The sequence below is a fragment of the Agelaius tricolor genome, unplaced genomic scaffold (assembly GCF_023055355.1).
Source record: "Agelaius tricolor isolate 1412-34295 unplaced genomic scaffold, bAgeTri1.0.p SCAF_53, whole genome shotgun sequence".
NCBI classification, from domain to species: domain Eukaryota; kingdom Metazoa; phylum Chordata; class Aves; order Passeriformes; family Icteridae; genus Agelaius; species Agelaius tricolor.
The window spans coordinates 1,999,917-2,026,871 of record NW_027269313.1 but is presented as its reverse complement, the minus strand read 5'-3'; the positions used below and the strand labels follow the sequence as shown (position 1 = coordinate 2,026,871).

The following is a 26,955-nucleotide window of genomic DNA, read 5'->3' as shown; positions in this document are numbered from 1 at the left end:
CCCTGGGTCTAGTGTTTTAGTTCCTTTACTAAGTCGGTGTCCTAGGTACTTCACTTCTTCTTCTACGAATTGCAATTTACTTTTGGACACCTTCAGCCCCTGGATGCTAAAAAAGTTCAGAAGCCTAATGCTTTCTTCTCTAACTGATTCCTTGCTTTTTCCAGCAATTAAAAGGTCATCTACATATTGAACAATGGTTATTCCTAGGTTTGGGGTATAGGATTTCATTATTTGCTCTAGTGCCTGCCCAAACAAATTCGGGGATTCTGTGAATCCCTGTGGGAGCACTGTCCACCTTAGTTGTTGCTTTTGGTGGGTATCAGGATCTTCCCATTCAAATGCTAAATAATCTCTACATTCTTCTTTCAAGGGGCACGCCCAAAAGGCATCTTTCAAATCTATAACACTATACCAGTGATCATCTGTTTTCAATTGACTGAGCAATGTATGGGGGTTTGCTACTACAGGGAACCGGGCAATGGTTCTCTTATTTATTTCCCTTAGATCATGTACTAATCGGTATTTTCCGTCTGGTTTCCTTACAGGTAAGATGGGGGTGTTGAAGGGAGACATGCAAGGTTCCAAGAGCCCTTGTTGTATTAACCGTTCTACCTCTGGTTTTAGTCCCCTTCGCCCCTCATCTGACATCGGATATTGTTTTGTCCTTACTGGGATTTCTGGGTTTTGAATGTTTACTGTGAAGGGCTCTATATTCAATCTTCCTGCTGTATCAGGGGTATGCCAGACTTCTGGGTTGATTTTCTCTTCGTCAGTGACCTGTAAGGGGCATAACCTGACTTTCATCTGTTTTTCTTCAATATTTATATTTATCCCTAATTCCACCATTAAATCTCTTCCTAATAAATTGTAATCAGCTTCAGAGACCAGAAGCAGTGATCCTACCCCTATCTTCTTCTCTGATTCTATTAAGACATCTTTAATTACAGGAACCTTGAAGGGTTCTCCTTTTGCCCCAATAACCTGTACTGTGGAAGGTGAAATCTTACATCCCGGGAGCAAAGATTGAACTGTTGATCTCTCAGCCCCTGTATCTACAAGGAAGGTTATGGGGGTTTGCTGGGGACCCACCTTAAGTTTTACTAAGGGCTCCGATTACATTTGGGTCCCCAAGAGATAGAGCCCTTGACCCCCCTAATCCTCTTTGAACATTTTCTCATCCCTAAGCCTCTTTCGACATTCCCTCTTCATGTGTCCTTTTCCACCACAATAGTAGCACACTGTTCCTTCTCTCCCTCCAGTTGGGGCTCCTCCTAAATCCCGGGGACCTCTCCTCATGCCATTTCTTTCTCGTGGTGGAGGGTTGTTTCGCTGTCCCTCCCTGACTGCCGCCACCGTCATCCGAACTTGTCTTTTGTGTGCCTCATCCTCCTGTCTAACATATACCTTCTGAGCCTCCCTGAGCAATTCATCAAGTCCTCTGTCCTGCCAATCCTCTAATTTTTCTAATTTCTTTCGAACATCCTCCCATGATTTGGCTACAAACTGTTTTAAGGAGTGCTTGCCCCATTGGCGTCTCTGGGTCCACCCCTGAGTATAACTGAAAACTCTTCCTTCATCTTTCCAACCATTCAGTGGGGGTCTCATCTTTTCCTTGGCACTCTTTGAATGCCTTGCTTATATTTTGTCCCCGGGGCACAGCCTCTCGTATGCCCTGGATTATGATGGTTCTTAAATCCTGCATATGACCACGATGGTTGGGGTCCTGATTGTTCCAGTTGGGACTTTGCAAGGGCCATTTCACATCAGCCACGGGACCTTGAACATGTTGGGTGTCCCAAATCCTCATTCCTGCCCTTCTAATCATCCCTCTCTCCTCTGTTGTAAATAGGATGCCTAGAATGGATTGCATCTCTACCCAAGTATATATGTTTGGCCCTAGGAACTGATCCACTCTTTCTGCTACTCCTATAGGGTCTCCTAATAATTTTCCCATCTCTTTCTTAAACTCATGGACATCTCCTGAGTTCAAGGGGACAGTGACAAACCCCATCCCAGCTTGAGGTCCTCCTAATGCTATTTCCCTGAGAGGGAACAACCCACTGCTCTCTCCTTCCTCAATTACTGTCCTCATCTGACTCCAGGTACGCCTTCTGCAATCCGGGGAGTCCGTGACCTGCTGTCTATTAGGGGCCGATGCCGGGGGTGCGTTTGCGGGGGGGGGTTCAGGGGGAGCTGGTGGTATATATGGGGGAGGATAAATAGGAACATATTCCTCCAGTCTTTTGAGACTTTTTCTTTTTTTCCTCCTCCCCTTGACTTCCCTTAAGGGGGACCAGCCTAGCTGTTTGCTCATTACTTTCTACCAACCATAATTTAGCATGTGCACTCTCCTCCGAGTTCACCGACTCTTTAGAATTCACATAAATGTTCAGGGCTTGACAGACCCAATCCTCGAAGGATCCGAAAACGGGCCAGTATATACTTCCTGAATCCAGATTCTTGCCTCCCCACACTACCATGCAATAATTTATCATTTTTGCCTTATCCTTCCCCTTTCTGGAGGGAAAGCCATCCCAATACTTAATCATTAATCCTAACGGACTGTCCTTAGGTATTGGGGGTAACTGGGGACCCTCCCCCATGGGATCAGAAGGCTTGCTTTTCTTCTGCCCCATCTTCCAAGGCACCTCCACAGACACACACACACACAAAACCCCTCGGTCGCGGCTCGCTCCCTCGCGGGCTACGAGAACCGCACTACTAGAGTGTCCCTCTCACGTCGTCCGCAGGTGGACGTCTCATTCACCGTGCCCTGGGATCCCAACCCCAACCGAGCGGTTCCCCTCGTATACTCACGCGTCCTGCGTCGTCGCTTGGATCTTCATGCACAAAGTTTACAGGGTTACTGGTGTTTTCCTTGCTTATTCCCAAATTTAGGTTCGTCAGTCCAGACGAGGGGTTGGGTGAGAAGGCCAGGGCCAACAGGTGGTGGGGCGCCCCCTCAGGATTCTCTGAACCAACCCCGTTTTCTGGATCCGAGTCATGGAACCAAATTGTGATAAACTAATTCACTGGATTTAAGGATCATACAATTATTTTTTTTTATTATTATGCAAGCAAGAATAAGCAAAGTTCAGTGCTGGGCGGCCAGGAGTCTCCGCTCCTCTAGGCTCGCACTGTTCCTATCCCCAAAGTTCGCCTTTTATTGCCTTCTTCTCCCGGGTCCAGAGATGACGTGGTCTGTCTTTTGCACTTGCTCGTTCAGTTGCTAGCGGGGTCTTTTTCTGCCTTCTGGTGGTGGTGGGATGAAGGCTCCAAGTCTTCTTCTTTTAACCGCTGAGTGAACTTTCCCTTATAAGGCATACCTATACAGTGGAATTTTCAGAACACTATGCGATTCCTGCAAGCCTAAGCAATTCTTGCGAGTTTAGGGATTGTTATTACAACCTTCCTCTGTGACCTCTGGGTGAATTTTTCCTTATAACGTATGTCTTTACCATGGAATTCCCAAAGCACTATAGGATTCCCGCAAGCCAAGCAACCATACGTGGCTGCACATTTAAGAATCAAGCTGTTTTAGCTATTTAGTTATTGCTTTTATATTGTATAATTATTTAGCTATTGATTTAATTAATGAACAAACGTATTGCTACTTATTACACTGCTGAGCAGCCCGGCTACCTGCCCTGGTGCCCAGGGTGCTGCACACACTGCTGACCTTGGCCAGGAGTTGCAGGGCAGCCGGCAGAAGAGGAGGAATCCTCAGCCAGCCCAGCGGCCCTCGGCTGCCCTTGGCCTTTCTCTGCTCCTGGGCACACTCCAGACGGCCAATGCCTCCAGGCCGGGCTGTGCCCAGCACGGCTGCGCTTCCCCTCGGCAGCAGCCAGCTGCCACCTGGGCTCTGAGAGCGCAGGATTCGCCCGCTCCCAGGAACAGGCACCCAGGGCCCGGCTGCTGCCTCTTGCAGCTCCAAGGGCCTCCTTCCAGCCTGCCTCTGCCTCTGCCTGGGCTCTGCTGGGGCTCCAGCCCAGGCAAGGCCGGGCCCGCTCTCAACTCACAGGCGCTCACAGCTCTGCACCTCAGGAGACCTTGCCGAGCACCCTCTCTGATCTTTCTGCTTTCTCACTTGAGCAAGGCTCTCCTTCCGCCTAAGAGATTGCATTTAGGGATCCAAATCCAAGTGGCAGGAGCCCAAATGTTCTCCAGTCACAGCTGAAGGCATGAATCTGCACAGGATGTTTGGGCTGCCCCATTCTTCCTTTGCTTTTGCCTGCAAATGCCATTGCCCTTTCTGCCTCACCTGGAAGTGTCACAGATGTGCCAAAATGGGACAGTGGGCCAAAAAAGCAGTGTGGTCTGGAGATGATGAATGATGAAGAGTCTTCCCCACTTTCAAAGCACACCAAAGAAGCCATAAATGTCACTTTGCAGCTTTAAGAGACAACTGACAGCTCAGAAGGAAATGCTGAGCTTATTCACAGGGTGAGAAAGAATGGAATCTTCCAGATGAGTTAAAATTTCAGAAACTTTATTGATTTACAATCCTACTCTATAATCCTGTAGGGTCATATTTACAGAAAAAAATGGACAGCTACTGAACAAACTAGCCTAACCTACTGGAACTAAAGAACTAGGTCTTGTTTTTAATAAAGCTGCATCCATCTTTGTGGATAAAAATTCAATGCTGCAAGCAGAAAGAAGAAGCAGAAGAGTTGCTGACAGACAAAGGGGTAGCAAGCTAAATCAAATGACCCTTACAGCATTTACCAATTAGATTAAGAAAAAAAGATGCGTGCTTGCCTCAGGATAAAATAGAGCTACCAATCAAGAGATCCATAGACAAAGCGCAGCAGCCAACCCAACAATGCCTTACTCTAAAGACCTATAAGATAGGAAGTAAATACAAACAATGTTTAGAAGCACAATAAATGGCTTCTCCTTGGTTCACATTCAATTGTGCAGAGTCCTTTGTCTTTTCTTCACATAATCCTACTCTAAATCCTACACTACAATCCTACGCTACAATCCTACTCTAAGATGCCTATGGAGTAAATAGTGCTGATGGGATGATCACAGTTTTTGCATGTCTATCCTCCTCTTCACTGAGCTGATGAGTGGTGCCAGGGTGTATGCTGGCTTGGCTGATGTTACAAATGGATGCTGTCCACAGGGAAAAAAAATAATAAAAAACAATCATTACTTTCCCAGCTCAGTGCTTCACAGGCTCAATCAGGATTGCTCTGGTTCTCAGACAGACCCAGAAAGAGGAGCAATGGGATCATCTCCCAGACGTCATGTTCAGGAGCTTGCCATCACAGGCAAACCTGGCCCAGAATCCCATTCATCCATTTATTCTGGTTTTTTGATCTTGTTGGGATTTTTGCCCTGCCAGTGCTCTAGAAATGGTGCTTCCTGTCCCTGGTGTTTCTCCCTTGCAGGAAACTCCAATGACTCACATAGGTCCCTGTCTTTGCAAGACAGGCACTGTGCTGATTCCCACAGGGAGACAGAGCAGTGTCTGCCTTTCCATGCCCTGCCCCTTGTGTGCTGGATGGCACCTTCCTTCCCAGCAGGGCCAGCCCAGTGGCACTGGGCCCTGCAGTTCCCTCTCTGCCACACAACCTGGCAGTAACCCTGGCACAGTTCCCGTCTGCTTGGGCATGCCAGGCAGCAGATGGGGCTGGGACAAGTCCCTCCCAGCTGTCCCTGTTTGTGTGGCAGAAACCTCTAAGGGTGGGCTGGGGGGCACAAAGCAGGGCCCCTCAGAGGCTCCCAGTGAGCCCCCCAAAGCCCCTCCTGCCCACAGCCAAATCTCTTACTGCTCAGCTGGGACTGGCTTCCTTGGGTTCCACCACCACCATTTCATGTCTCTGTACCCTGCATTGCTCTGCTTCAATTCTTTTGCCATTAGATAAAACTGAACACCCACCAAATTACAAAAGGGGGTGATAGAAACGGTCAGAGGACAGAGCAGCTCTCCCCTCAGGAAATGCGGAGAGAAGTGGAGTTATTCAGTTTTGTGAAGGACGGGCCCCAGGGAGACTTTGTTGCCACTTTCCAAGACTTCAGAGTGGTTTTGAAGAAAGTGGGAGACATCTTTTTTAACAGGGCCAGTTACAATAGGATGTGGGTGAATATTTTTAAACACAAAGGAGATCTAATCAGAGTAGGTCTAAGGAAGAACTTGTTTACTCGGAGCATGGTGCAACCCTGGCACAGCTTGCCCCAAGAGCTTGTAGGTGCCCCATCCCTGTAACCCTTCCGGCTCCAGTGGGAAAAGATTCTGAGCAACCTGATCTCTTTAAAGATGTCCCTGCTCATTGCAGGACACTTGCACCACAGGACATTTACAGGGCCCTGCCAATCCAGCCCAGTCTAGGATTCCTCACCTTTTCATTTGAAGAGCTCCAAGAGTGGAGGTGAGGAGGAAAGGGGCTCATCTGATGCCTTGGACTTGAGTGGAGGAGGAGCCCATCCCTCAGAGCCTGTTTCACCTGCAGCCCCTTCACATTTTACCTGCAGGAGCTCCTTGGCAGACCAGCGCTGCTCCTCGTCTCTCTGCAGGCAGCAGCCCAGGAAGTGACGCAGGCAAGGCGAGAATCGGTTGGGCTGCCGCAGCCGTGGGGTCCTTTTTATGGCTATCATGAGTTTAGCCTGGGGAAAAAGGAAACACCAGGTTCCACCAGGTCCTTTCACATCTCTAAGTGCTCTCCCACATGCCTTTGTTTAACCTCTGTTCTTCACTGGTAGTTTCTGCCCTGGCAGAGACCCAGAGATGATTTTCCTGTTCCAACCAAAAACCCAAACCCCGATGCAGCCACAGCTTTTCCACCATCCCGCAGATCTTGCCTTGGCAGCTGATTTCATTGGCTGACCTAGTTAGTGGAGCTACATCAGCAAAAGCACGTTTGCTTCTCTGAGGATTCACACCAGCTTGAGAGGCTTTTTGGAAGAGGGTCTTTGCTATACTAACCAATTCCAAGGATTAGTACATGAAAGGCATCTCTGCAGTGCTTGTTGGTCCCTTGAGCATAGGTGCCTGTGGCAGTTCCAGTTCAAAACTGGGCAGAAACACTAATTTTGTCTAGTGGTTTTGGTTCCCCAATTTAAGATTTCCCCAGTTCTTAGTTTTTGCCGGCTAATGTATTCAAGAGTGTGGTGGGTTTGGTGTTGGTCAATTATTAATATACTTACTTCCTGTCGTGAGCTAGGAAGATAGGATTAGGAGAAAGTAAAACAGGCTTAAAACTTTCAAAGAGTATAAAGAAAATGTTATGAATAGCAACTAAAAGAAAGAGTAATAGGGATCAGAATAAAGCCTCCAGAACATTTCTCCTCTTCCCAGAACCTTTTCTTTCTCACTGATAATGTAAAGAAACAAAACCTAAACTTTCCAGTCTGTTGACTACTTTGAAAACAGTCTTACTTCAGTTTACTTAGGGAGAGAAGTCCCTCTTGTTACCTCTTGTTAATCTTATGGGGACTTCTCTACAAGAGGAAAAAGCAGTTTTCTTGTGGTTCTTAATTTCTTCATCAATAACAGCTGCCTGGGGAACCCTGTTATCGTAAAGTTTCTCCCATTTTCTAAAAGCTTTCCCCCAATTTGTGTATGGGCCATGTTGATCTATGGGGTATTGTTTTAAAGATGAGTTGTTCAAAAGTAAAAGTTTTCATTATCTATTTTTAAAATCATCTTTATCCCTGGGAACAGAAAATCTCCTCCTGGCAGTACAGGACTATTCTTCTCTCTTTCTCTTGTTTCAACTTCTCATACGATTATAGTTACTTTAATAGCTGCTTACTTTGACGTGGAGGCCTTTGTTCAATATCAATTTGAACTCTTCATCTCCCCATAGTTTCATGTGTTATAAGAAAAAAACCTTTTTCTTCATTGTTTCTAAGAGAATTTTAGCTCTAAAATTAAAATATTTCCTCATCCCTCCCATCTAGGACTTAACTTCTCGCTCACTGATGATAATGTTTTCATATTTATTCCTTCACATACTTATATCTTGTTCTTTTCTCTCATTCGAGGGAGGATCGAAGCACTAAAAGGATTCGTATTTTACCTCGAGCCTATAAATGGTCAGCCTAACCCCAGTTGGACTAGGGGTTGCAAACAGGAGAAACTGGGGCTAGGGGTGCAGCTCAGATCTAATCAACCAGCCCAGGACTCAACAGTGACACCCAGGATAATAGAGAGGAAGTTCCTCCTTCCTTCTGCCCGATGGTTGTGAGTAACTTCTGCGGAGGTCAAATCCCAGCCTGGAGCCGGGGCTACTCCCCGGGCCGGTGAGCTCAGCTGGGCCCCGGGCTGGGCGCAGTGTAACAAGTAACCAAATATTACCAAGGCCGGCTCCATCTGGCTGCGCAGCACCCCCCTCTCCCTGCCCAGAAACCGATGTTAGGGGGCCGGCAGGCAGCCTGGGAGAAGCGGGGGCCTAACCCCGCAACAAGACCCGCCGGCCTGGCCCCGTAGCAGGGGCCACCTGGCCGTGTCACCTCCCTCCCAGCCGGAAGGGAAAGAAAAAGTTTCTTTCATCTTTTAACGTCTGTTTTTCACAGAGGTGTGTCCAGCTTTCCAGTGGTTAAAAGCTTTATGTCACTTCTCTAAATGTCCCTCATGTAAAACCGTAACAATGCCATAGAACAAAACTCATTAAGCTTTTTGTGCTGTTCTTGAAAACAATGGCAATTGGAAGAAAAGAAAGGAAATGCATCAGTTAATCCCCAGGGAAGGAAACAAACATTTACAATCTCATCTTCAACACAGACACATTAAGATGCCTGCACAAATGTACTGGGATGAAAATGCCTGCTTGGCCACACAGGAGCCACCTGCAGCTCTGTCTCTCAGCAGCCTGAAAATTTCAGCTTCCCATTTTTCAGCAAAAGAAAATTGTCATGGTCAGAAGAAGGAGAGGTGGCATCCCTGTGGTCACCCTCTGCTCATTTGGCTACTCAAGTCAATGCCTGAATGGTAGGCCCCTCCCCAAAAGTGCCAGGTTTTGGCAGGCTCTCCACATCACCAGGCTCTGGCTTGGTGACGTGGACAGCGTGGCTTGGGCTATGAAAGAAACACGGCCACTAAATGTTTCAGCAGCACTGCACAAGAAGCAGAAGAGACTCTGTGGCCTTTACACCCTCATGCCCAGGTTTCAGGAATGTTTCCCAATGAGAAGAAACTGCACGGGGGATGCAGTTCCTCTCTAGAATCCACTGTTTTAGAAACTTTGTTGGATTTGGGTTTCTTTCCTTCATTTTTGGAAAGGTAACACCACTTCTTAGATACTTGTTTCCTGTTACTGGGGCCATCTCCACAGAGAAAAGAACTGGAACCACTTATAACCCAAAGGAAAATGTTGCCTGAGAATGGAGTTTGTTTGCATGTGGTGAGGCTTGAGTTCCCCCACTGATGCAACCAGAACTAGAGCAGATGCTGATGTGTTGCAGGGACATTTTGAGGAGGGGACCTTGGTGGAAGTAGTTCCAGCAGATGGCAATGGGATTTTGTCCAATGGCATGCAGGACATGGGACAGGGGAGAAAGACAGTGGGATCAGTGAGTATTTGCTCCTTACCGTGCCAGAACTTTCGCTCCAGTAAGGAGGTTCTTGTTCTACCATTTCAATGCCCACAATTCCAAAAGACCATACATCCACTTTGGGGCCATATGGTTGATGCATCACCACTTCAGGCGCCATCCACCAAGTAGTCCCGACTACCGAGCACCGTCTGCTCTGCTCAGGGGTGAGCTGAGCAGAGAGGCCAAAATCAGCTGAGGAGAAAGCAAAATACTGGTTTTATTTCAATTCTGTGCAATTAGGAAAGCAAGCAAAAGAATTCCCCAGTAGAAGTTGGAAAATGTGCTGTTGAATCTCTGGCATTGGCAACTTAAAAAATCCCCCCATTTTTTACACTGTCTCCAGCAGTGGCTTTTGTTCTTTGGAAGCTTTAGACTTGTAACTCCCTCCCTCTGCAAGGGACACATACAGAACAAGGCCACCCTTGACTGTTTGTTCCTTGTCCTACCTCTGTGCACGTTGCAACTGTGCCCTCAGCTCACAGCAGGTGTCCCTGCGCTGCCACCAGCACCATTTTTGGGGAGCTGGCAGTCACTCAAAGCAGCCCCACAGCCACATCCCTGGAATGCTGCACCTGACCAAGAATATACTGACCCAGCTTGACAGAACCGTCGGTTCTGAGAAGGATGTTTCTGCTCTTCACATCTCGATGGATCACATTGTTTGAATGAAGAAAATAAAGTCCTTGCAGGCACTGAGAAAGAAAACAGAAACAGGAGGGCAAAAATGAGTGATGGGATTTCATCACAAAAGAAAGGAAACAAAGAATCTAAAAGATTCCCTCTCCAGGGGAATGGGGAGTAATGGCAGAACACAGTGCCACTGAGAGGAAGAGCTTGCTGCACCAACACTTGCAGAGCAGGTCCTTTCTGAGGAAAGGCACGTCAGCTTTTGAAAGAGCAACAGCACCTGCTGTTGTAGGCTGTCCCCTGCAAACCAGCCAGAATGACTGCTGCTGCAGTGCATGTGCTCAGAAGCAAAGAGCATTTGGGCTGCACTCCTGTCCTTTTTAGCTGAGGAGTGAGAGAAACGAGTCTCTCTTTTTTCTTTGCTGCTTGTTTCAAATCCTGCCACCAGCACCTTTGCTTTTACAGGCAAGGAATGCAGTGAAGACAGGCAAAAGTTTAGCGAGGCAAGATGGAGAACAGCAAATACAAGAGACAGAGCGAGAGTACAACAGCAGGAGATAAGAGTACTGGCACTGAGTACAGGGAGTGCAGGGGCACTGGCAGGCCTTTCACTTGAGGTGCTTTTACTTGCCCATAGCATACCAGCCACACAGAAACAAAGCCTGGCACAGGAAATCCCTCCTGATCTGAACCCCCGTTCCCCAGACAATCTTGCCCAAGCCCTCGGAAGCACATCTCTGACCTCCCGACTGATGGCTGCAATGTGGCCTTCAAAGATGTTAGACTCATTGATGACATCTCTCAGAGTGCCTCCGTCCATGTACTCCATAACCAGCCAGAGTTCCTCGCCCAGAAGGTAGCTGAAAGAAGGAAACAAGGGCATGGAGATAAACATGCATGGCTACCTTGATTTTTTACTTCCAGGTTTCTTGTTTCAGGTCCCTTTGTGACAAGGGCAGAATAAAAGGAATAGAGATCCCCTCTTGGCTGTGCATTGTGCATTTGCAATCTGCGCAGTCTCAAGGAGAAAGGAACGGCTGTGAAAAAGAAGATGTCTTAGATGGCCAGCAAGTGAAAAATGCAGTTTAGTAACAGCCCAGATAAAAAACCTGTCAGGCATGGTGTTTCTGGAAATAAGCACCTCGTCTTCCTGGCATGTACAGCAATGGCAAAGGGGCAACAATCCAAGGGAAATCATCTTTAGGATGGTTCATCAGCACTTAAGAAACTTGAAAAAATCCATCCCAAAGAAGGTGAAGGCAATGAACTTAGAGGGTATTGACTTAGGAAGATACATGTGATCCAGTTTGTGAATAATTTTGGAATAATTTTCAAATTAGGTGTGCCAGAGAAGACTCATGCAGACAAGATGCAATCCCTTCTCGTCCATTGGAGATGAGTAGAGAAATAGGAATAAATAATAATTTACAGCTCTACTTTCGGCCAGTGACCAAGCGGGTTTTTAACCTCTCACGTTTGCTGTATATAAATGCGCATTCATGGGATAAAAGCATGACCACTCACCTGTCTAAATAATTCACAACATTGGGACTCCTGTAGCACTTCATGACCTTGATTTCATTGACAGTTACTTGCTTCCTCTTCAGTCCTTGGAGATTTATTTTCTTTATGGCCACCTAAAATGACATTGAAAATCAGTAACTCGAGAAGTTGGTGGCACGAGACCACAACGCACATGGAGCGAGTGATTTTGCAATGACACAGCTGAGCTGTGCCAAACTGCCTTGTGATGAGGCACTGCAGTCATGAGGAACTGACATTCCAACAGCCCATTTCTCTGCTCCCTTGGGGGCCAGTTACAGCACACGTGGGGCCACTGACATTTTGCCTTGACCACTTGGTAACAGTGGTGTCTCAGCTATCACCGGCAAACCTCTGACCACACTCTCTGCTGCTTTGGATGGGATTCAGAAGAAGTAATCCATGCCTTAATACTCTGTGGATACATCTTGGCCTATGGGCAGGGCTTCTAGGGACACCTTGCAGATCTCTCCCTCCGTGCAGTTCCCAAGGGCAGCACTGCAGGTGGCTAAGGAACTACCAGGAACTTTCAGATGTATTTGCTGGCAGCCAGAAATGAGAATTCAGGACTCTGAAGCTGTAGCCCCAAAGAGCAGTGAGGTGCTCAAAGGCACCACCTTTGTTTTAGCAATGGAGAGCGAGCGAGCGCGTCCTTCTCTGAAAGGAACCGCTGCCCTCCGTGCCTTCCTTCCGGCAGCTGAGGAGGACAAAGTCCCAAATGTATTTTGCAGGCTGGCAGCAGTCTGTGCTTCTTGTGCCTTTTCAGCACAGCTCTGCCCAAAGCTCCAGCCACAGCTCAGACCAGAGGGGAAAGCCCCTCAAGAGCAGCAGAGTTTGCAGGGCCCGTTGACATCTACCTCTCTCCCTGTGGCATTGTTGAGTGCTCGGCAAACATCTCCAAAACTCCTAGAAACAAAACACAAGCAGAGAAAGGAGAAGCCATTTAGATCTTGCAGTGAAAGCCAGCCCACACAGGAGATCTGTGCTGTAAATGTCTAAAACCTGCAGGATGCAGGAGGGCTCTGCCAGAAGGCAGATGATGCATTTTCCTCCCAAGTGCATGGGCACTGGGCCTGTCTCTGAAGTGTTGGGCTTTACTGTCTCAGCTCCTAAAGACAGCTTCTTCTTTCGTCTTGGGTTTCAGTTTCTAAACTGTGCAGTTTCTATCCTGACCACAGAGTATTTCCTTCAGCAAACTCTTGGAAAGAAATTTTCCCGAGAACTGTTAGCTCACAGCTTTGATAGGGGGTAGGTTGCTCTTTCAGGCAAGCAAGATTACTTTTTCATTAGTGGGCCAGTATGATTTAGAGACATCCAAAAATGATAAATTGACACAGAACTGTTCCATACTTGTGTGACAAGGAGACCTTCAAGGTCCTGTTCCTTGATGCAGGCAAGACCTTGGCAGCATGGAGATGTCGCTGACAATGCCTTCTGAGCCCACTCACAAATTCTGAGCAGCACTGAGAGATGGGACAATCTATGCCCAGTGTGTGAACATCTTTGCAGCTTGCCTGACTTCACGCTGGATGGACATCCCGCCAGAAAAACACCTGGCCCATGGTTGTGCAGGAGTAACTGCAGTTGGACTCACCCGCTGCCAATATGTTCCAGCTCAGTGTATTTCTTCACAGGATTTTCAATGGGGTTCACCATTCTCCCTGAGGGAAACAAAATGCAGCATGCTGACTTGAAAGCACAGATCCCAGCTTCCAGGAGGTACAAAAGGCAGCCCCACTGCCTGGGGCTCTGAGCCCTTTGGAGTTTGGTGGGTAACAACAACAATCACAACAGCAACAGGACAGGCAGCCCTGCAGCACAAATGGCTGGCACAGAGACTGATTTTGTACAGTCCTTTGAAGAGTTCTCTTGACAGGAAAGAAAGCACAGGGAGATGCATTTCAAGGAGAGGAGGACATCTTCTCCACCTTTCAGCAATTTGCCAAAAGAATGCCTTCCCATTTGTAAACCAGAGCAGCTCATGCTAGAGCTAATCCCAAAGGGCCATTCAGCATCAGGACCCTCACCTGTTTATGAGCAGGCTGAGCTCAAAGATGCCCCTCTCCCAGCTAAGGAAGGCTCCAGCCTCTGCAGTCCCTCCAGCCCTCAGGGACAGGGCAGCCAGCACAACAAGGCTGGCAAAGCCCAAGCATGAGCACTGACAGGCACTGATGGGAAGAAGCCAGAGTGAGCCTGAGCCCCTTACAAGCTGTTGCCCCCATTCAGGACACAACAGGATGGGCTTTGAGATCAGCCCCACCGAGGCACAGATCAATGCCCTTTTTGTCCCAGCAGGTGATGGTAGACACAGAATCCACCGGGCTCTGGTCTCAGCCCCACCAGGTCTTATCTGAGAGCACAGCACTGGCAGCTGTTCCGGGCAAGAAGCAGATTCATTGGGTTGTGCTGCAGAATCACAAAGGACTTGATGTGTTTTCCTAGGGACTGATCTGAGCAGGGCTTGGGCCAATGGCTAGGATTCTAACAGTCATGGGAAAGAGTGGGAATTGGGTATGGAAAAGTGCCATTGATCTGAGGAATAGACCATGGCTGGGCTGGAGGCTCTCTCCTGAGAAATGCCTGCATTACACTTTTATCTGATCACACCACTTGGATGTGTCTCTTGGACACATCTTGACAAGCATAAAACTAGAAGATTAAATAAAAGTTGTTCTGAAAGTATTGCTTTTTTCTTTGGGGGCACATGGAAAACACCTTGTGCTCTCTATTTGTCCTGTAACCTGATGTTCTTTCAAAGTAGTTCTCTTTGACAAAAAGATAGCATTCTCATGAAAATAAACTGCAGATGTAGTAATAGTAGCAGTAACAGTCATAAAAAATGACATCAGCAGGACATGTGAGGCAGATGGGCTCCTTCAGGATAGAGAAAAACAAACTCCACCAAAAAAAGTCCACAAACAAAATAAACAAATAAAACCCCACAAAAATAAAAAAAACCCCACAAACAAAAAAAAAAAGCAACAAGAAAACTGAAAACAAACACCCACAAAAACCAAACCAAACCAAACAAAAAAAAAGCCCAATAAAAAATCCCCAACCAAAAAGACAATACTCCAAAGCCAGTCCATTTCACCCAGAGTGCTCTCTCACTGCCTCGGAGCACAGCACTTCCTCTGGGGAGTCCTAAATGGCCCTGTGACACCAAACTCAGGAGGAGCATTTGGTACAGCTCTGCTGACACCCTGCACACAACACACTGTCCCTCAGACCAGAAACCCCCCAGACGTACCCAGCATCTCCAGGTACTTCTCCTCAGTCTCCTGGTTTGCAGCAGCCATGCTGCTCTCAGCACTGGAGATGAACAAACTGCCCGAGCTCGAGATCCCAGGTTTGACAATAGAGGTTCCTCGAGGTGATGCTGCTGCGGCAGCAGCTTTAGTGCCAGAGCCCGTGTAGATGTGCTCAACCTGGAGCACTTCTGGTGGGCACTGTTCCTGTGCTTCATGCCGACCTTGGGGCTCTTCATTGCCAGAAATTCGCTGGAAGTCTTCGCAGGCTGCTCGGTGAGATGTCAACACTTGCACCTCAAGTCAAACACAACAAAGCAGTCAGAGACTACAGCTTGTCCCTGTCAGCCAGGAGTCATTGACTGTGAGAAAAGGGAAAGATTGACAGAGGATACAGACAGCTTGTTCCAATCCTCCATCTGGGTCACCACATTCCGCTGCAAAAACACCTCAAGAAACAAGGAGAGCAGGAACAGGCCAGCAGGAATCAATTTGGATGACTGCTGGCCAAAAGGCCAAGGGACGAGTTTCACTGTCAAGGGCAGCAGTGGAGATTCAGCACACCAGGAAATGTCCTTCAGAGTGACTGTGATACACACTACAGCAGGACAGCACTCAGAGGCATGGCCCCACTCCCTGCTGCTCTGAGTGGAAAGGCAAGAAGGGCAGAAACCACCAGCTTGGTGACTGCAGTGACTGCATCCCTCTTTCACTCACTTGCTTTTGCAGAGCCTGAGGGAGGGGATTAGCTTTCTCTCTGATGATTTTCATGTCTTCCTCAAGCCTCTTCTCTAATGCCCTGATCCTAGCGTCAGTTTTCTGCAGCTCGGCCTGCAGGTATTCCTTGATGTTCTGTAAACAAGGAGGGAGAGGACGCCTTATGACTGGAGTGGCTGCCACTCTTTCCCTCACCTGGTTTTGTTGATCGCCTCTCTGTTGATGGAGATTCTCCTCTTGAATTCTTCCCATGTCTTCCTTGTTCCTCCTCTTCACTGCCATGATGGCATTCTGAGCTTCGGGCAGCTCTGCTTGTGGCTCTGCCTTCATCTTCTGTACACACAAATGCAGAGCAAGTGACTGGGAGCTGCCATCAGGCTCAGCTTTTTCCTCTTGCAGCCTTAAAATCACATCTATTCAGCCACTTCTTTCTGCTTCCCTCCCCACATCTGCTTCCAGTGTAAGCCTCCTGTCCCAGGGCTGATCTCTGCAGATTCCAAGGCTCTGTGCTTCCAGTGCCTGTGGGACTCCTGGCCTCCTCAGTCCCAAGAGCTCTGGTTTATGCCCCTCTCCCTGCCCTTCCCTCTGTCCCCTGGCCAGTCAGGCTTACCTGGCCATTCTCCTGTGGCTCTTCCACCTGCTGCCTGAGCTGCTCTTCCTGCTCTCGGCCTGGGAACAGCTCTCCCTGAGTCTGCCATGGCATCTCTGATGAAGCAATCTGCTCCTGCTCTCTCTCTAGAAGGACCTGCACAGAAAGCAAGAGAAGATGGGTTTCAACTTCCCATAGGACCTTTGTGGGCCAAGACTCAAAGACTGCTGGGCTCACACATTCCCAAAGCACTGTGCTGCTGCTCTGCTGGGTCATTCTCTGTTTGAGGAGAGGCACAGATTCCAAAGTGACCCTGGCCCTACAATCAGGGGCCATCTGGGACTGAAGCTCCAACAGCCTCTCAGGCAGCTGACAGGGAAGGTGTGGCATTTCTCAAGGGTCTGCTGAGGGCCTCCCTCTGCTTCTGCCATGTCCTGTTTGTCTTTCAGTAGTGACTGACACGCTGCCTTGTCCCACAGCTCCATCCTGGCTCTGCAGGTGGCTTCCTGGGTGAGCTCAGCCCTTGTGAGAGACACTTCTGCAGTTCAAGTTCATTTCAGGCCTGCACCAGCATTCCTGCATACCTGACATCTATACTCTTGTAAGAAATCCTGGTCATTCAGGAGATAAGAATTTGTGCAAAGATCCTCTGATAGATGTCAGAGAAACTCTATGGCCACCTCAGAATATGGAGGAGAACCAAGGTGTTTCTTCTCCCTCTTTTGTCAACTGAGAATTCTAACCAGCATTTTGACCCACGCAGCTCCCCAGCCTCAAAGGTGCCCATTTCACTTCAGATACAGCAGGCACCATTGTACGATGGCCTTCCTCTTCTGAGCAACACAAGACAGCAGTCAAGGACTTGCAGCTTCACCTCCACTCCAGGCTCCAAGGCATTTGCCAAAGCTGCAGACTGCACCAAACTACGCATCAACAGAAACTGGCCGCTTCTGCTTTTGGCCTCGCAAGAAAGCTTCGCGACTCCGCACTTTGTTTCTTTGGCCACGCGGGACAAGAATGGCCCCCCACAGCTGCATGGACCACACAATCCTCCCCTTGCAGCTTATCAAAAGCCAAAAGACAGCTGGCCCAAAAGAGACTGTACAAGTGAAGAACTACTCAAGGAAAGTGCTGACCGCTTTCACAAGCCAAACACACCTTTCCAGAAAGGGAAAACAAACAAACCAAGGCCTGGCACCTCCAGCACTCCCTCCTTTGCCCTTGGCCATAGCACTGCAGAAGCCAAGCGATAGACCTTCCTGGAGCCAAGCAGCCAGATGCTCTCCCAGAGGCACCAGCCCTTTGCTGCCTCAACATGACAGCTCAAAGGCCAAGTTCTGCGGTCTCTGCCTGGAGGAAATCCCCAGCTCCTGGCAGGACTCCAGCACCCAGCATCCTCAGCCAGCAACAGCAAAGTGCTGGCTGCTCCAAACCTTGCAGCTCTGCCTTGCACTAAAGACAGCACCACACACAACTGGCACTTACAGCTCCAGAATATCCAGGCTCTGGTGTGATCACTGATGGAGGCTGGCGGTCATCCACCTCAGTTTGCTCCTCTTTGGCTTCTTCTCCAGGAGCAGCGGGAGCCGGGGGAGAGACGGCTCTTGCTTCTGTCACCTGTGGCAAGAGAGAAGCATGAGGGACAGGCTGTTACCTATCATTTAGAACCTCATGTCTTTTCAGATCTACCACCACATCTTCTAAGGAGAAATCATACATTTTTTTGGTAATGGGATTCTAAGTCACACCAGCCTCACCAACCAAATTCAAATGGGCTAATTCAATGGAATTCTATGTAGCTATGAATTCAATATTCCTCCCTGGCTGCTATCAGCAAGCAAGGTTGTCTTGGCAAAAGGGAGCTTTTAGTTCTTGAAAGCACTGAAATGGAAAACTAGGAAAGTGACAGCAACGCCTTTGCTACTGCTGCTGCAGACGTGGAAAACTCAGGCTGGATCAGAATGCCATCCAGGGCTGCAAAAGGGCTGGAAACATTGTACAGAAGCATCTTTACTTGCTGGAAAAACAGGAAAATGAACAGGCCTTCTCTTCCTAACAAAACTACGAGCCAACAAACTACAAGATGGAAGTGTCACCCGCTGCAGTGTCTCAAGCCCTTGGATGCAGTGAGGGGATGTTTGGCAGAGAAACAGCCCTTGTGCTGAGCACTGTCATGCAGGGATTGATGGAAGTCTGCCTGAAGGTCCCTCAAGAGCCTCCCATTGTCCAGGCTAAAGCTCCCTCAGCACCTCCTCACTGGCCTTGTGCTGCACCCCCTTGCCCAGCTCCCCTGTCCTTCTGGGCACGCACTGCAGCCCCTCAAGGACTTTCTGCTGCCCAGGGGCCCACAAGTGCACCCAGCACTGCAGCGGTGGCCGCAGCGCTGCCCAGCACAGGGCCACGCTCACTGCCCTGCTCCTGCTGCCCCACTGCTGCTGACACAGGCCACCATGCCCTGGGCCTTCTTGGCCACCTGGCTACACGCTGCCTCATCTTCAGCTGATCAAGGCCAGCAGAAACCCTGGCTCCTTTTGGCCCACGCAGCTCCCCAGCCACAAAGGTGCCCATTTCACTTCAGATACAGCAGGCACCATTGCAAGATGGCCTTCCTGTTCTATAATGACATCTTCCTAGCTCTACATTCTATTGCTACTGGCCAAGCTCTCAGCTTGCTCTACAATTCTTAATCACCAGGAACGTGAAATGTTCCTTTCCCACTCACCTCAGGATCAGCACCTCTGAATACACGCCTCAGGTGACCTGTAGTGGGCAGGGGAAATGAACCAGATGCTGTCAGAAAACTGCCTGGGCTGCTGAATCCCACAGAACAAGTCAACCCAAACAGAGGTGATTTCCCATTTCATAACGTCCCTCCCAGAGACACATTTGACACATTTCATGCACACAGCCAGCAAGAGACCACGTCAATATTCTTGGTTGTGCCTACACTTTGGCCTGTTGAGCCAGTAAAAGGCTACAAACATGACCAAGAGAATGCAAATTGTTCTTTAACACTCAATGCTCCTCTTCTAGAAAACACATAAAACGGCTTTTTAAATCCTCTTCTTCGGGTCTTTTTTTTTAATCAGTTGCATGCACTAATTCTCATTTACTTGCTGGAAACAGTTGCCCAGAAAAGCTTCCCCAAAATTCCCCTGAGCTGTGGTAGATGCTCACTGCTTTGGCGGTTGTACTTCCTTGCAAAGGGAATCACTATTTAAGCACTAGGTAAAAGGTCAAGTTAGACAGTCAAATCCCTTCATGACAAAATTTAGAAAGAAAGAAGCTTTCCCTGAATTCTGGGAACAACTGCAGAGTTTTTAGAAGGCATTCCGTGAAGGTCTGCCAGTCTACATTTTCCAAGGTGTCTTGCTTGTCCCAGCAAACTGAGGAAATGACAGACTCTGCTGCCACAGACTCTCCCGTGGAGGGAACAGAAGCCCTGCAGGTTGCCTTGCAAATGCTGCCCCTGTGGCTACAGACACCCCCTTTTTAGCTGAACACCTTGACAGGAGCCTGACCAAAGCAGTGGCATCCTAATGCTCTTTCTGTTTCAAAAGCAGAAACTCAGTCACTAAGAAAGAGCAGGAAGACATACAAAAGCCAGGTTAGGTTACACCCTAACCTAAGCAGAAGAGGAAACATCTACTTACGTGCGAAGTTTGTAATGAAATAGGCACCATAAGTGACGCCATATGCAGCGAAAAGGACAGGTGCCAGTCGCTCAATCATTGTAATACTGCCCTGCAAGTCTGCAGGCTGCGCGCACCCACTCAAAAAAATGAGGCTCCTGTCAGTGTGCAAGAGCCCACTAACAAAAGCCTTGCCCAGGAGGATTCTCCTGAACTGAGCAAGCGCTAGGGCTGCTCTGACACTCAGGCCTTCCGTGCACCAAGGCACCCTTCTGATGTCACCACGACAATGTGGCAACCATGCCCTGACATCACAAAGCAAACGCTCCATGTTGCTCTGTGAGTTTTTGCAAAGCACTAACCAACCTTCCCTACAGCAAACACAAAAGAGCCTGGGAAGTTCTCCTCTGTCACAAAGCAGAACAAATTCCCCTTGTGGGCCAAAGCCTGTCATTCAAGGGATCAGGGAGGAACTCCAAGAGTGCCCCAAACACCTACAGCCTGTACCCCAACTGAGCTCTCAAATGGGACCCAAGCAAAGGAAATCACACCAAGAAAATGGCTCAAAGCATTGCCCATCTGAGAAACAACCCTTCTTTTAACTTTTTAAAGGTTTATTAAACCTTAACAAAGGACTGAATAAGGAAAGATTGCAGCACTGGGAGTCTCCATGATTAGCAGCCACATGCTCATCTACAAAAGGGATGCTCTGCTTTCTATACCCTTAGCCCCTCCCAATGTTTTGTCAGTCAACTCTTTCTCTGCTGTCCATTAGTGGAGATTACTTTCTTGCACCTTGATTGGAGGTCAGGGGTTGTTCCACCCCTCCTGCTGGTCACAAGCCAGACCTCCCCAAATGTCCTGACTACCCAGGCGATTACAAGGGGGATGAGAAAGAGGACTATGGGAGGACATATTACAATAACAGCACTTTCCATTTGAACATAAGATCTGTCCACATAATAGCTATCTCTTAATTGTGAGAGCCAACTATTACATTACTCATCTATAATGCACAGAACCAGGAGAGAAGGCACTGTTGGCATCACAGCTGAAGTCATTCCTAACATATCCCCCCACATATTTGCACATTTATTGGACATGGCCAGGACTCCTGTGGATGTACATCTCTGCCTTTCTTCCCCTTTGGAAGCAGTCAACCTGGCAACTCGTGGGGAAACCAAGGGCTTTGTGGGGGCTGCATTGCTCTGCACACACCCAGGCCACGCGTGGCACAGAGCTTTGGTGCCTGAAAAGGTCAACCAGAGGAAAACAGCTGGAAAAGCTTTCATTTTGACCTTCCCTACCTGCTAACAGAAGTTGCCAAAATGAAAGTTTCCAAGCAAGGCCTGATCCCTGCTGCCAGCTGAGGGTTAGAAAGGAGGCATCACTTTATTTCAGTGCTGGGTGCATAGGGAATCACTTCCCTAAGGCCTGCACAGCCAGCAATCTCACCTACCAGTTTGTATGCATGGAACTAAGACATGTTCAATACTTTGCTGAAACTCCCAAGCTAAACATTACCCCAGATTTATTGACATATTTCAATCACTTCTCAGAATTTATTGGCATCAGGGTAGGAGTGTCCTGTAGGTCCCTGGTGATCACTGCCACAGGTTCAGGAGGAGACCCATGCACAAAAGAACCTAAGACACAACTGGGCTTGCAAAGCAAATTTATTCCATTAGTTGCAGTAGCAAATAATACATACCAACCCCTGGATTCCCAAAAAATCCACTGAGCAGAAGAAGGAGATATGGAGCGTGGTGCTCGGCAGCAGGGACAGGTAGGCAGTGCACTTCCAGGACATCCTCTGGATCAACATGCTGTGCATCTCATCCTTCTCACCCTTCCAGCTCAGAACCAGGCCTTGTATCTCCTGCTCAGGAGTGCCATTTTCCCAGTTACAGCATCAGCTCACACATGGCTGACTGTGAGATGATGGCTCAGGATGACTCCATGACTCCCTGCCACCAAGGGCTCCATTATGCACTGTTCCCCTTTCAAAGCTTGACTGCTCACTGATTGACCAATAGATTGTTTCTCTTTCAAGGGTCAAGGTCCCACCTGTTAAACAAGACACTTTTCTTCATTGTCTTGTCAACCTGCTCAAACATGGATCAAATATGGCAGGGCCTGGGACACGACTCCGGTTCCTGACACAGTCATTTGGGAAATAATCCCATTGCTCAAACTCTCGTTTGGTGGCCAAGAGCCTCCTAAAAACACTTTCTTCCGTTTCTTTGTTTTGTTTGTTGTGTTTAATAGCATTCTGCTTGACTGCTGAACATCATTGGACTGAAGTTTGTGTTTATACAGCGAGTTCCTAGGTGTCTGATAATCTAGTATCCCAACTCAACTGCTTTTCTGGTTGCTAAATACAGCTACCATAAAATTGCCTGTGGAATATAATTGTAGCTTTTATTTTCTTAAGGCAGAGCATGTTTGGAAAAACAGAGGGGTACATTTAAGGTACATGATAATGATCTAGGTAGGAACAGGATCAGTTTGCATAACAAAAATAAAAGTATCTAAAATGGGTGGTTTCAAGACTGTATTTCAAAATCAGATGGGATAAGATGGCAGCTATGAATGCAATTTCTGAAATACTTATTTTCTAGATGTCTCGCTAGGAAAAAGAAATAATGCAATTAAGGTTGGAACTTGAGAAAGGAGAAGCTCTTCCTCAACATCTGGAGATTGAAATGACATTTGCTAGAAAAGAAGCTAATTTACAGCTGTATTCTGCAGAGCATGAACTGTGTGATGCAAAAACCAAAGTTATGGAACTTGAACGTAATCTTCAAAAAAAACCAAAAACCACAGGCCAGAGGATACATCAGTCCCAAGTCATTAAAAAAGCAGAGATTGCACAAGGTTTTACAGTGACAGCGTTTTTTGAAAGTCTCTTATTTTCTTATTTGCCCATGTCTTACTCATCTGCTTCTATAAGCTCATAAGAGTTTGCATAACCCTTGCTGTCTCGTACCAATTAAATATAACCTGCTAAACCTATCAATACCTTTTTTTTTTTTTCCTCTTGCTCCTTACCTTCTGTTATTCCTTCCTTCAGTGGGTACAGAATTGTAATTAAGGAGTCCCTCTCCACTTCCTGCTTATCACTATATCCAGCCGTTCTTCCTTTTTATTTTCAGGGGGGAAAAACTAAAATCAAATCCTGTTTATTTGTTTACGCTCTTTCCAAAAACTTTTTCTTTTCCCCCAGGAGTTCTCATCATGCTGCTTTTCTCTTTCACCTTTTCAGATATTTCTGGCTTTTTGTTGCTCATATCTGGCCTCTTCATGTCATCTTTGGTTTTGTTTTTATACAAATAACATGGGTTATGACAGTAGTATGTGGAAAGGGTATGTGGAAGGGTTTTACCTACATATTTTTCCCCTAGTAGTTTTGCATTCACAAACTCAAATTTTCTTAATCCTTCTCAAACAGAGAGAGATTTCTCACTCTTAAAAGCTGGGGAGATTTTTTTTTCTTTTTTTTTTTTGTTTCCTAAGTAAATATAATACTGTTTAAATTCAGTACAGGAAATGTATTTGTGAATCTTTGGTGTTCACTGAAAAGACTGGAGGACTCCTGGAGTTTGTAAGCTTACAAGGATGGAAAGAGACTCTGAAACTTGAAAATGCATTTAAACTGCCAGATTTTTAAAAAAAGATAACAAGAATTCTGCACTTTCATTCAATTGGAGAACACAGAGATTACAGAAATCTTGGTTGGTTTAAATTTCTCAAACTGGCATTTTTTTGTTGGCATTTTTTGTTTGTTTTGTTCTTTGTTGTTTTGTTTTTCCCTGGTTTTGTTTTGATTGTGACAAATGTCAAAGAAGCCAAATAGTTGTAGTGTTCTTCTCATTTCTTTCTCAGTTTTTAACTTACTGCTTCTTCTTCCCTATCCCTTGGAGCCTTGCTCACCTCATGTGGTGTTTTTGATACAACCTCAACTTAACTTCTTGGACAGAGCACCTCACTTGTGCCCTTTCATTAGTATTTTCTCCAAGATATTTTTCTGCTGCTCTTCTTGAGGTTTGACTTCCTGACATCTGACAGGTCTTTTCCATCATTGTGTCCACAAATTCTCTGTGTTTTCCCAACATGTCTCTTCTGGTTTTCTCACCCTTCTCCATCTAGGAAGAAATTGCAGAAGAGTAGGATGAATTTGAAGTAAAAATCTCTTAGAAAGTGGTGATCACATAAATGCCAACATAGCTAGTTGTACTCAGTAACATAAAAAAATACTACAAAATATTTTGACTGAGTTTGTGAAATGAAGCAAAGTTCCTAGTGAAACTGCTTTTAGAAAAGAACTCTTCCTTGGCATTTAAGCTTTCACAGGGAAGTAGATCCAGTATTTCCCTATCTTGGGGCAGCCATTGGGCTGAAGATTTAAATCTCTTGAGCAGCAGTAAATTTCCCCAGAAAAGCTAAGCCTTTGCTCATTAGCCCAACCTGCCTAAGGTTCTCCTAGAATCATTTTCATGTGGCAGGTGGCTGTCTCTATTGTTACTTAAACTGAGCTTGAAATTAATTGATACAGACGGAAATATCTCATAAATATTTGGAAGTAAGCTAGCCAAGTGTTAGAGAAAAATGTAATTAAGTTATTAAGTTCCCTATGCTATAGAGGCCTCACTTGAAAGAGTTGAATTTGTATTCCTTTCCAAAGGGAGAAGAGCTTAAATTTGAAATCTAACTTTTTGAAATCTAATTTTTTCAATGCTTTTGAGAAATCTCCAAAGCAATTCTATGTCCTTGTGTGAAAGATGCTACAGGAACACAAAATGTGATTGTTTCTCTGTAGTGAAACTGGAAGTCTTACCATTCCAGTGTTTCACAGGATATCACAATACACAGAGGAACTTATGTTCATTATACCTTTTTTTTTCTGGACATGCTTATTTTTTTCTTTTTCTCTTTTTTTTCTTCTTTTTTTTGTAAACAACAGTAATGAATGACAAACATCAGCAGAAAGCATCAGGGACTGAGAAAAGAGTTCAAAGTGATCAGTGGCAGTTTCAAGAGGAGCAACAAAGATTTGCAGTGGAGAGGGATAACATCCGCAGAGTACACCTTGCTGAGCTAGAATTCCTTTTTAAAGAAAAAGCTGAAGCAGAAATGGCTTTTCAGGTATGATGTAGTAATAGATGCAAAATTCCATGAGATGCTGGCTGAAAGTTTTTTGATGCAAAGTGTGTGGTGGGTTGGAGTTTTTCTGGTTTAAGGAAGAAAAAAATCCCCCAAACAGCTAAATACTGCAGAATAGTTCTGAAGATTACAGAAGTCATGAAGTTACAGAATTATGAAGTTACACTTGGTGTGTAATGCTGGTTTGGGGCTTTGATGGAAGGGGTTGTGCCTGTTTGTCATGGGAAACACCTAACCCAAGTTATCAGTACACAGTGGGAGTGAAAACAGGAGCTTGTGGACAGGACAGGAGCTGTGGACAGGACCTAATGTCCTTCTCAAAAGAAGCCAGTTTTTATTCAAAGCTGATTCTTGCAAAGGTAGGGCAGGATACAGGCTGTGAAGAAGCCTACTTTTAGATAGAGCTTTCTTTTTTAAGTTGCCAGGGGCAGCAGGGTCAGCTCTGAGTTCTGCCTAACAGTGAGTGGCTGAGTTAGTTTGAGGAGGCTCTGGAAGGGTATTGCCTTCTGTTGTGCACAGTGTTTTGTAGAAGCTACCTTCAGAGAGTTTAATGCTGCATCAAAAATCAGTGTTGGAAAAGTATGCCATGCTCTGTTGAGTGATGTTTGTCCTTGAAAAAGGACAAAAGGAGCAGTGTATGGCTCAGGACATTGTCTTCTCTGTCAGTTCCTTGGCAGTGGTCTCTGACAGTGGTTGTAGAGGAAGGGGTTTTGTTGGTAAATGTATTAAAGCTACAAAATTGTAGGAAATGTAATTCACATGAGTAGACTAAGATTGCCATGAATGCATCTAGCTCCTTAAACAGGCCAGAGTGAGCTGTAGGGTTTCAGAATCTTGATGTCACTGAACTCAGAAATCTTTCAGGACTTTCAAAACTCACTGCAAGGAAAATGCGATTCCCTGCTAGGTGTCAAACCCTAACCTGCCTTCAGCAGTAAAAATGTTACATTTTTCCACTTTGCTTTTGTAGCTGTTCCCCTGCCCACCACCCTAGAGTTATGTTATGTATAATTATAAAATGCTTGGAAATCAAAAAATCTTACATCTTGATTGTCCTTGACTGCATGGAAAGCTTAATTCATTTAAGCTTGTCAGATGAACATCAGAAATATCTGGGTTTATAAATGATGACTTGGAATGCATTGCAGTCTTTTGTGTTGTGTATTTATAGGCCCAGTTTAAATCCTTTAGTTATTCTGAGTTTTAAAATGAAATGAGTTCTAAAATGAAAGGAGATTTAATTGTGGTCTTAATATGTGCAGAGAAGTGGGATTCTGAGCATGTAGGCAAATCCTGGCTGGAAAAACTGCACTGCACAAACCGTAATTCTGAACTTGGCGGTGAAAATGCTGAGGTAGGCGTGGGAGTGGAGTCATGGAGTATTGAAATGTGCCTCTGGAACGAGCACACAGGAAAAATCACCCTCCCTGCTTTGTGACAGGATCTATTGGGCGGATCCTGGCCTGGGGTAGGAGGGGTCGGATTCGATAGGAAGGGCAATAGCATCAGCTCGTGGTTAGGCAGGAGTTCATATCCCTTCACGTTTTTTTCCTTCAAATACTTGGGAGAGTGTGTCGTTCACAAACGGTTTAAAAAAAAAAAAAAAACAAAACAAAAAACCAGCTGTGTTTGTCATGAGCAAATATTTGTATTTGCAGGTGGCTACGGGGATAGTATTCAACAGTCATATCACCTCCAAAAAGTTCAGAAATTCTTCAAAATTCTGAAATCCTACAGCTCATGCCGACTTGTTTAACGAGCTTGATATACTCACAATAATTTTAGCTTTCTAATGTTAATTATATTTCCAGTCGAAAATATTTAAAAATTTTTTGTTGTATTTCACAGCAAACTATTTGTTACTTATTTCACATTTCCCAGTTCACATTTG

General features: G+C 46.4%; 1 long non-coding RNA gene across 1 annotated transcript; it reads right to left on the bottom strand.

Annotated features, from left to right (window-relative positions):
- Nucleotides 1-15,864: 15,864 nt before the first annotated feature.
- Nucleotides 15,865-17,921, bottom strand: LOC139604583 (uncharacterized). The gene is made up of 3 exons (XR_011684012.1): nt 17,755-17,921; nt 16,291-16,425; nt 15,865-16,013 (listed from the first exon to the last, which is right to left on the bottom strand). It is a non-coding gene; the product is annotated as an uncharacterized lncRNA (long non-coding RNA).
- Nucleotides 17,922-26,955: the final 9,034 nt, after the last annotated feature.